Source organism: Dasypus novemcinctus, chromosome 11 (genome assembly GCF_030445035.2).
Source record: "Dasypus novemcinctus isolate mDasNov1 chromosome 11, mDasNov1.1.hap2, whole genome shotgun sequence".
NCBI classification, from domain to species: Eukaryota; Metazoa; Chordata; class Mammalia; order Cingulata; family Dasypodidae; genus Dasypus; species Dasypus novemcinctus.
In genome coordinates, this window is record NC_080683.1 from 111,266,917 (window position 1) to 111,278,613 (window position 11,697).

Consider the following 11,697-nt stretch of genomic DNA (forward strand, 5'->3'; position numbering starts at 1 on the left):
ATCTGGCTCAAATGATATTTCTTCTACAAAGCAATTTCCCCTGATCATTTAGATTCTCCCACTCTAAGTAACCCGAAGTCCCAACAATGTGAGCCTTTAAATGCACCCACTAGCTCCTAAAATTCACTAAAAAAGGGAAGCTGAATGAATGCATGTGGTTGACTAGACCACAAAGAGGAATGCTGGAGTTCATGAAGAATATTCTGTGCATCCTGCCAAAGTCTCCCTCTCGTCCAGATCAAACAGAGGAGTGAGAATGATGGCTAGAGTTTTGGGATATGGGGTCTGATGAAGGCAAGGAGGGCAGGGCTGGTGGAGGCTGAATGCTGCCTATCAGAAGTGGTTGCCTGCTTGGCAGTGCTCCCCGGAGGTGAGCGAGCCCTTTGGGCTCTTACACATAGTAATGTTGCCCTTAAAATCCTACAGTAAGGTCTGTTAGCCTTCCTCGTAAAACCGTGGTTGGCAAGATATCTCTAGGGAGAGAATTTTGGTTTGAAATGTCAAGAAGGAAAGCCTGAAATTTAATTGGGAAGTCAGAGGTATATCAAGGGGGGAAAGGCAACAATTTTGAAGTGGAAAATATCTTGTGAGGAGTAAAAATAGTAGCTTTCAGGTGGCATGTGAGGCGGTTTGCTGCTAACCCTTTCATTAGCTGACATCCTGCTGCCCCAGTGGTACTGTCCCCGAAGGTCGATGACTGCCTTTGATGATTCTAAGCAGCTGTTGTCATGACTCAGGTCACGGATTCCAGGAAGACAGGTAGCATAGCAAAGGGTAAAAGAAGCTTTGTTTCAGGAAAGCTGATCTGTCAGTCAGTTATCAGAATTTATTGAGCACCTGCTACTTGCCAACAGAGCAGTGACAGCCACTGGGAGGAAAGGGGAGGCAAAGAGAAATGTGATACGTGGGTCTTGTTATTTTCGTGGGGAGGCACTTTGGGTAAAGTGAATAATGTTCATTTGCCCGGGAAGAATGAGATGACTGATTATGTTAAACAATGGTTTTACTTTCTGAATTTCATTTTCCTTGCTCATCTCATTTTTCATTCCTCCTCATCTTGCCTTGTTTTTAAAATTATTTTAATTTAGAAGTTGTAGGTTTACAGAAAAAAATGTATTCCTATATACACCCCATTGTTAACACTTTCATTATTATAGTAGCTTTGTTATAACTGATGAAGAATATTAAAATTGTGCTATTAACTATAGACCATAGACTTTATTAGTGACATTATTAGGGTCTTGCTTTAGTGTGGTGCATTTGTTATAATTCCAGAAAGAACATTTTTACACTTGTACTGTTAATTATAGTCCAACATTTACAATAGGGTTCACTGTGTTATATGGTCCTGTGTTTCATTTTAAAATTTTTATTCTTTTATCATGTATACAATCTAAAATTTTTCCTTTTAACCACATTCACATATATATTCCAGTGCTGTTAATTATACTCACAGTATTGTGCAACCATCATCACCGTCCATTTCTAAAATTTTATAAACAAACTAAATAGAAATTCTGTAGAAATTAAGCATTAACTCCCCATTCTTTGCCCCAAACCCAGGCCCTAGTAACCTATATTCTAGGTAGATTCTAATTCTATGAGTTTGCTTAGTCTATTTCATATCAGTGAGATAATACAATATTTGTCCTTTTGTGTCTGGCTTATTTCATTCAGCATTAATGTCTTTAAGGACCATCCATGTTGTTGCATATATCAGCACTTCATTTCTTTTTACAGTGAAATAATATTCCATTGCATGTATACACCACATTTTCTATATCCATTCATTGGTTGATGGACACTTGGATTCTTTACATATTTGGCAATTGTGAATGATGCTGCTATGAACACAAATATTTAGCTATTGGTGTGCAAATATCTATTTGAATCCCTGCTTTCGATTCTTCAGGGTTTATACCTAGAAGGGAGATTACAGGGTCATATGGTAATTCTATACTTTCTGAGGAACTCCCAAACTTTCTTCCACAGCAGTTGCACCATTTTACATTCTCACCAGCAATAAAGGAGTTTTTCTATTTCTCCACATCCTCTCCAACACCTGTAATTTTCTGCTTACGTAATGGTAGCCATTCTAGTTGGTGCGAAATGGTATCTCATTGTGATTTTGATTTGCCTTTCCCTAATAGCTAGGTGATATTGAACATCTTTTCATATGCTTTTTAGCCATTTGTATATCCTCTTTGGAGAAATGTCTGTTCAAGTCATTTGCCCATTTTTAATTGGGTCTTTGTCTTTTTATTGTTTTTATCAATTTTATTGAAACATATTTACATTGTCTTTTTATTGTTGAGTTGTAGGATTTCTTTATATATTCTGGACATTAAATCCTTATCAGATACGTGGTTTCCAAATATTTTCTCCAGTTGAGTAGGCTATCTTTTCATTTGTATGATAAAGTCCTTTGATGCACAACAGTTTTTAATTTTGGAGAGATCACATTCATTTATGTTTTCTTTTGTTGCTTATGCTTTGGGTGTAAAGTCTAAGAAACCACTGCTAACAGAAGATCCTGAAAATGTTTCCCTATATTTTCTTCCTGGATTTTTGTAGTCAAGGTTCTTATATTTAGGTCTTTGATCCCTTTGGAGTTAATTTTTATACATGACATGAGATAGGAGTCCTTTTTCATTTTTTTGCAAATGGATGGATATTCAGTTCTTCTGGCACCATTTGTTGAAGAGACTATTCTTTTCCAATTAAATAGACTTGGTAGCCTTATCAAAAATAATTGGCTTAGGAATGGGAGTTTATTTCTGAACTTTCAATTTAGTTCCATTGGTGGATATATCTATCCTTATGCCAGTACCAAACTGTTTTGACAACTGTAGCTTTGTAATATACTTTAAAGTCAGGAAGTGTGAGTCCTCCAACTTTGTTCTTCTTTTTCAAGATGTTTTCGGGTTTTGGAGGCCTCTTGCTCTTCCAAAAAAATTGTTAATTGACATTTCCATTTCTGCAAAGTAGGCTGTGGGAATTTTCACTGGTCTTATGTTGAATCTGTAAATCATTGTGGACAGAATTGTCACTTAACAATATTTAGTCTTCCAATGCATGAAGGCAGAATGTCCTTCCATTTAGTTAGGTCTTCTTTGATTTCTTTTAGCAATGTTTTATAGTTTTCTGTGTATTAGTCCTTTACCTCCTTGGTTACATTTATTCCTAGTTATTTGATTCTTTTAGTTGCTATTGTAAATAGAATTTTTTTTTTTTGTTTCCTCCTCGGATTGCTCATTAATAGTGCACAGAAACACTATTGATTTTTGTGTGTTGATCTTGTACCCTAATTGCTTTGTTGAATTTATTAGCTCTAGTAGATATTTCAGGACTTACTGTATATATAGGCTCATGTCATCTGTAAAGAGTGAAAGTTTTACTTTTTTCTTTCCCATTTGGAGGACATTTATTTCATTTTCTTGCCTAACTGCTTTGGTTAGAACTTCCAGCACAATGTTGAATAGCAGTAGTGACAGTGGGCATCCTTGTTTTGTTCCAGATCTTAGAGGGAAAGCTTTTAGTCTTTCAACATTGAGTACAATGTTAGCTGCGAGTTTTTTATATATGCCCTTTATCATGTTGAGAGAATTTCCTTTCATTCCTGTATTTCAAAGTGTTTTTTATCAAGAAATGATGCTAGATTTTATCAAATGCCTTTTCTGCATCAATTGAGATGATTAGGTGTTTTTTTTCCCCTTTATTTTGTTAATGTGGTCTGTTAGATTAATTGATTTTCTTATGTTGAACTGCCCTTGCATACCTGGGATGAAATCACATGGTCATGGTGCATGATTCTTTTAATGAGCTGTTGGATTTGATTTGAAACTGTTGATGAGTTTGCATCTATATTTATATATTCATAAGAGAAATTGGTCTGTAATTTTCTTTTCTTGTGTTTCTTTTTGGAAATGCCACAATTACTTACAATGGAGTATGTGCATCTGTTGGGCTTGGCATAGTTTCTCAAACCTTGGGAATCAGATTGGACACTGCCATCCTCATTTCCTGTTCCAAATGATTTTGATGCAGCACTTGCTTTTTTTTTTTTTTTTTTTTTTGAGAATCGAAGGGTTTTGTTTAAAAAAAACTTATCAAGAGTACTTTGAACAGTATTTGCTGGCTTTTTGTAATTGTATAGCTTAGAATATGGAGTAAGCATTTCTTCTATGCCTTGGCAAATTGTCACAGTGCTTTTAAGTTTGGATCAGCTTCCAACATTTTGTCCTTTGTGCTTTCAATGTCATAATATATCTCAGAAAGTTCTTTTAATGTGAAGTTTTGCAGGCATCACCTCATCTGGGATGTCCTCATTCTTTTCATCATAACCACTTTCCTCATTTATGTTGATAAGTTCATCTTCACTAAGTTCCTCTGGCTGCATAGCTAGAGTCTTTTGAATGGTGTCAGTGCCAACATTCCCCTGGTCAGCTATTTCTTTCATAACTCTATTCACATATATATATATTAGAGAAGCTATGAGCTTACAAAACAATCATGCTTAATGTGTGGAATTCCTATATTTCACCTCTCCACCAACACCTTGTATTGTTGTGGAACATTTGTTACAGATTATGAAAGCACATTATCAGACTATTACCACTAACTATGGTCCACAGCATATGCTTGGTGTACTTTTTTCCATACACTCCCTGTTTTTAACACCATGTATTAGTATTGTATATTTGTTATAGTTCAGGAGAGAACACTCCCATATTTGTACTGCTAACCACAATCTTCCACCACATGGTTCACTGTGTTATACAGTCCCATGCCTTGTACTATCTATCCAAAGTGTACACTCAGTGGCGCTCACTTTCATCAGAGAGTTTTGCAGTTATCACCTCACTAAGTTTTTGAATGCTTTCCTTAGTCCAAAAGAAAAATCCCATACCTCCTATTATTGACCCTTCATGTTAATATAGTACCTTCTTTGACATTGATGCAAGAATATCACAATATTGCTGTGGGCTATCATCCCACAATTATATTAATTGTATTTTCCCCATGCATCAAAATATATGGAAAGTTAGAGCAGGTGTAACTCAGTGGTTGAGCACCTGCTTTTCATATGAGGTCCCAGGTTCAATCCACAGTACCTCCTAGAAAAAAATATGGAACGCTTCACAAATTTCAATGTCATTTTTGTGCAGGGGCCATACTAAACTTCTCTGTATCACTCTAGTTTTAGAATGTGCTGCTGCTGAAGTGAGCACTCTTGTAGTATCTTATGTGGCTTTACTATTAGTGTGATGTTGGCCTCATAAAAAGAGTTAGGTAGGTTACCTCTTCTTCAATTTTTTTGGAAGAGTTTGAGCAGGATTGGTAGTAATTCTTCTTGCAAAGATTGGTAGAATTCACCAGTGAAGCCATCTGGTCCTGGGCTTTTCTTTGTTGAGAGGTTTTTGATGACTGATTCAGTCTCTTTACTTTCATTTGGTCTGTGAGGTCTTCTATTTCTTCTAGAGTCAGGTTAGGTTGTTTATATGTTTCTAGGAATTTGCCCATATAATCTCAGTTGTCTAATTTGTTGGTATACTGTTGTTTATAGTATCCTCTTATGGCAATTTTTATTTCTGTAGGGTCAGTAGTAATGTTCCCCCCCCCTCATATTTCTGATTTTATTTATTTGCATCTTCTCTCTCTTTTTCTTTGTAAGTCTAGCTAAGAGTTTGTCACTTTTATTGATCTTTTCAAAGAATCCACGTTTGGTTTTGTTAATTCTATATTTTTGTTGTTGTTGTTGCTCTCCATTTCATTTACTTCTGCTCCAATTTTTGTTACTTCTCTCCTTCTGCTTGCTTTGGGGTTAATTTATTGCTCTTTTTCTAGTTCTTTCAGGTGTGCAGTTAGGTCTTTGATTTTAGCTCTTCTTCCTTTTTAAAGTATGCATGTAGGGCTATAAATTTCCCTCTCAGAACTGCCTTCTCTACAGCTCATAAATTTTGATTGATTGTGTTCTTATTATCATTTGTCTTGAGATATTTATGGATATCCCTTGCAGTTTCTTCTTTGACCCACTGATAGTTTAGAAGTGTGTTAATTAACTTCCATGTATTTGTGGATTTTCCAGTTCTCTGCCTGTTTTTGATTTCTAGCTTCATTCCAATATAGTCAGAGAAGATGCTTTGAATAATTCCAATCTTTTTACATTTGTTGAGAATTCCTTTGTGACCCAAATGTGGTTTTTACTGCAGGATATCCTATGCATAGTGGAGAATAATACATATTCTGATGTTACAGGTGTGTCAGCCAAAGTGGTGCTGATACAAAATACCAGAAATTGATTGGTTTTTATAAAGGGTATTTATCTGCAGAAGGAGTTTACAGATACCAGGCCATAAAGCATAAGTTACTTCCCTCATCAAAGTCTATTTTCACATGTTGGAGCAAGATGGCTGCTGACATCTTTAAGGGTTTGAATTTTCTGGGTTCCTCTCTTCCAGAGTCTTGCTTCTCCTGGGGTCAGGGTTCCTTTCTTCCTGGGGTTCCAGCTTAAGGCTTCAGCATCAGACTCCAACATCAAAAACCTCCTAACTCTGTCCTTTGCCATGACTTTTATCTGTGAGACCTGACCCACCAAAGGGAGGGGACTCAACACCCTATTGACACAAGAGATTTACATAATTACTTAATCAAGTAAATCTCTGAATCCAATATAATCTAATATGCCCAGAGGAAAAGATCATTTTACAAACATAATCCAATATTTCTTTTTGGAATTCATCAATAATATCAAACTTCTACAGGATGCAATGTTCTGTATAAGTCTTTTAGGTCTAGTCATTTATCATATTATTCAAGTTCTCTGTTTTCTGTTTATCCACTCTCTCTAGATGTTCTATCTATTGATGAGAGTGGTGTATTGAAGTCTCCAACTATTATTTCAAAGATGTTTATTTGTCCTTTCAGTTTTGCCAATGTTCATGAATTTTGGGGCACAATGGTTAGGTACATGATTGTTTATGTTTGTTATTTCTTCTTGATGGATTGTCCCTTTTATTAATATACAACATCCTTCTTTGTCTCTTATAACAGTTTTGCATTTAAGTCTATTTTGCCCATTATTAGTATAGCTACTCCAGATCTTTTGTTTTTGGTTACTATTTGCATGGAATATCTTTATCCATCCTTTCACATTCAACCTATTTGTGTTTTGGGGTCTAAGGTGAGTCTCAAATAAACAGCATATAGTTGATCATACTATTTTATCCTTTCTGCCAATCTGTATCTTTTGATTTGGGAGTTTAATCCATTAACATTCAGTGTTATTACTGTAAAGGCAGTGCTTACTTCAGCCATTTTGTCCATGGTTTGTGTGTCATATCATCTTTGTGTATGTCTCTCTTTTCCTTTATTTCAGCCTCATTTTATGCATAGTTGATCCTTTGTGAAGTATCTGACTGCCCTTTCTCATTTCTGTTTCTATGTATTTGTAAAATGCTTTCTTTGTGATAACCCTGGGGTTTATATTAAACAATTTACATCTATAGATATCAAATTAACTGCACTAGTATGTATGTTCTCTGCCACCTTTACATTGTTTTTGTCCCACTTTACCTCTTTACATTTCGTGTCTATTATCAGGAAATATTCCCTTTTTCCTCTCTCAGTTGTATTCTGACTCTTGTAGGAATTAAAGAGCAAAGTTGTATATTAAGGATACAATACTGTTGGGTTTTGCATTTACCTTTTAGTTACCCTTCCTGAAGATGTTTATTTCTTCACATTACTCTAAGCCACTCTCACCTGTCTTTTCCTTCCAATCTGCAGAAAAACTCACTTTTAGTATTTCTTGTAGGGAGATCTTTCATTGATGAACTTTCTCAGTTTCTGTTTATGAGTTAACAGATAAATTCTCCCTCACTTTTGAAGGATAGTTTTACTATACAAAGAATTTGCATGGTAGTTTCTATCTTTCAGTACCTTAAATGTATCATGCCCCTGCCTTCTTTCCTCCAAGTTTTCTGATGTGAAATCAGCACTTAGTCTTTGTGTGAGACAAATTGCTTTCTCTTGCTACTTTCAGAATTCTCTATTTATCTTCAGCATTTGACTTTCTTATTAATATGTGTCTTAGTGTAGATCTGTTAGGATTTATTCTGTTTGGAGTCTGTTGCACTTCCTAGACATGTATATTTATGTCTTTTGAAAGATTTGGGAAATTTTTTACCATTATTTCCCCAAATATTTTTTCTGCCCCTTTTCCATTCTCTTCTCCTTCTGAGACTTATGATATGTATATTTGAGTGCCTCTTGCTGTTATTCAAATCCCTAAGACATTGCTCAATTTTTCCTATTCTTTTCTCTGTTCTTCTGACTTAAGATTTTGACTGTCCTGTCTTCTGGTTCACTGATTCTTTCTTCTATTCTATGCCTCTAGTGTATTTCTAATCTTTACTATTATGCCTTTCCTCTCCATAATTTCTGTTATGTTTCTTTTTTATATTTTCAAACTCTTTTCTATGCTTTCATGTTTTTTAAAAAAATATCATTTAGTTCTATATCCATATTTCCTTTCATCTCCCTGAACTTATTTAGAAGATTGTTTGAAATTCTTTGATTACTTGTTCCAAAATCTGTGTCTCCTCTGAAGTTTTAATTTTCCCCTTGATTGAGCCATATCTTTCTAGTTCATAGTATGGCTTATAATTTTTTGCTGATGTCTGGTCATCTTATTATCTTGGCCAGTTAGCTCTGCAGGTCAGTGTAGCAGTTTGATATGGTTATGAATTCCAAAAATAGATATTGGATTATGTTTGTAATCTGGTCTGTACCTGGGCATGATTGAGTTATGATTAGGGCTTTGATTGCGCCGTGTCATTAGGGCATTGAATCCCCATCCATTGGTGGGTGGGGACTCACAGATAAAAGGCATGGCAACGGACAAAGTTGAGGGTTTTTGATGATGGAGTTCGAGGCGAAACCTTAAGCTGGAGCCCCAGGAAGTAAGCTCACAGAGGAAACAGAAGCAAGCCCCAGGAAGAGAGGAATTCTGAGCTCAGGAAGAAGCAAGCTTTGGGAAGAGAGGAACCCTAAACCCAGAGAGAAGCAAGACCATGGAAGAGAGAAACCCAGGAAGCCTGAACCCTTGCAGATGTTGGCAGCCATCTTGCTCCAACACGTGAAAATAGAGTTTAGTGAGGGAAGTAACTTATGCTTTATGGCCTGGTATCTGTAAGCTCCTACCCCAAATAAATACTCTTTATAAAAAACAACCAATTTCTGGTGTTTTGCATCAGCACCCCTTTGGATGACTAATACAGTCAGTTTCTCTGTCTTGTCTAGGGTTTTATTTACAATTGGCTTTTTTTTCCTGAGGCTTTTGTGCTTTCAGTTTCTTCCCCCTTAGGGTATCCTGCCCTGGGGAACTAGATGGGGTCAATCCACAAATGTGGGTCAATCAGGTAGAGTCTATTTTGTGTTTAGGTGGTCCAGCCAACAGAAATTGGATTGTATGCATGCGCCTCTTACCAATGATTCTTCTGTGATCTATCCTCTGCTCCCTGTGGGGGTCCGGGAGGGGGTGGGACATTTGTATATGGCATTCCTCAGAAGCTTGTGTTCCTCCCTGGTGTCTGCAGACTTGGTTCCCTGTGCCTAGATACATGTGGGATTCTAACTTACTGCTGTGAGTGGCTCTATAGTCTGCATTCGTGACTGGAGGGACCTAGGCCATTCTGCTTCTGTGCAATTCTCAAGGTGTGTGGGAACAAGTGAGAGGGAGGGCTATGAACCGGCAGATACAGTACAGAACTTTCCTGCCTGTTCTTGGAGATCATTTTTCTTTTTCTTTGACTCATATTTGTGGAGTCCTTCTCCAGTCTCGATATCACCTTCCAGAGTTCTAAGCAAGTGGAATTTGTCCTTTCATTAGCTGATTCTGAGGGGAGATTTTTTCAGGGGATGTCTTCCATCACCGTGTTGATGAGGTTACTCTCACTCCAATTCAATTTTGCACATTTTATTTAATGCATTCTATGGGTTACATGCTCTGGTAGGCCCTAAGGATATGTACTTGAAGGAAACATGGCCTTTTTTTCTTCCAGGAACAGAATATCTAGTGTTGGAGGCAGACTTGTAAACCTTAGTTTATGATGAGTTATATTAAATGTTGTGCCAAGCAGATTGGGAACATATTGCTCCTCTCTGCATGAAGGAGTAACAGAGAATTTAATATTTTTTTGCTACTGTTTTTGCTTTTAGTCACAAACTTTTTCATCACTAACTACTTGACAGGTCCTGGGATCCTTGATCTAGAGAGATAAAACCAACCAACCAACCTCTCCAATAGGAAGAGAACACTATGGCATGGCAACAACTATTTTCCACTGAGCTGGACATGGCTTCAGAAACCCTCCCAGCACAGAGCTCTGTGGGAACCACTCCCAGTCATTAACAATTTGCATAGAGCAGAGACCGATTTCTTACCTCAGCCCCCATCCCAAACTAGTGTTCTACCCTTCTTTTGGTTAATTCTAATCTTTCTGTTTTTGTGCCCTAACATTCTCACATCGATTATTTTAATGTGTGTTTTTAAATTTTGAATCGTGAACTCTTCTTAGGCTTTACTAAACCAGTAAATAAAAATTAATAAACATTTCATTACCTATCTACAAAACAAAACATGTAAATTAGTTAACTGAGACGACATCTCCAATCTTGTAGTAATCTTTATGTTTAATATGGATGGTAAATGCATTTTCATGTGTTTGATATGATGATTAATAGGGCCTCCAAAGTAAGTGCATACTTGGGTCTTGTCATTGTTATTTAATTCTTGACTATAGAGACTCAACTTTTTATATGGCTTCTCTCCAGATGAAGTTGAATATTTGGGAATGACAATTGCCAATTTCCAGACATGTCTTCAGATGACCACAAGATGTCGGTGTAATCTAAAGGTAAGAGCAAAGGACTCTTTCAGTGGACTGATTAGTCACCTTCCAGTGCCTCTTAAAACTCCTTCCTGTGGAACAGTGCTCCATAATGTATACATCAGGTGCGATGAATGTGCCACACTGATGAAGGGGTTTGGTGATGTGAGAGGAGTGGAGGGGCTGGGGAGTGGGGGTATATGGATCCTCTTATATGTTTTAATGTGACATTTTGTATGATCTATGTATCTTTTAAAAATGAATAAAAATCTATTTAAAAAAACTGAATTGTTACAGGCAAGTTAAATGAGAAAAACAAAACTATAGTTGTATTAGTTTGTACTGGCTGACTAATTTTCTATTTTTCTCTTATCCTTACTCTTTTCCCCTTGCATTTTGTCATGTAACCAGGTTAGATGCTAAAGAAGGTGTAAAAAGAAAAATAAATAACATTGACCGAGTGCTTATTATATATCAGCTTCTAAGTTCCTAACACATAATGTTTCAAAGGATCCATTGAATGGAATACTGAATTTGATCTTTGTTTTGATGTCTAAAGCATTTGTTATTGCTTCCTTTTTACAGATGGGGAAACTGAGGTTTAGGAAAGTTAAATAACAGCCTAAGGTCACACATTTAATAAATGTGGATACAGGAATTAAATGTAAGTCTTTGAGACAACAGAAACTCATGGATTTTTCCACAATACCATGCTGCCTTTCTGAGAAGGAGCATTAATAGGGAATATTTTCTCTGGGCAATTTTTACTGTGAAAGGAATATTGGTGCCATGAACTAGCCCTTTG

General features: G+C 36.4%; 1 non-coding gene across 1 annotated transcript; it reads right to left on the reverse strand.

Annotated features, from left to right (window-relative positions):
* Positions 1-5,123: 5,123 nt before the first annotated feature.
* LOC111766893 (U6 spliceosomal RNA) lies at positions 5,124-5,229 on the reverse strand. The gene has a single exon (XR_002798824.1). It is a non-coding gene; the product is annotated as a U6 spliceosomal RNA (small nuclear RNA).
* Between the last annotated feature and the right edge of the window lie 6,468 nt (positions 5,230-11,697).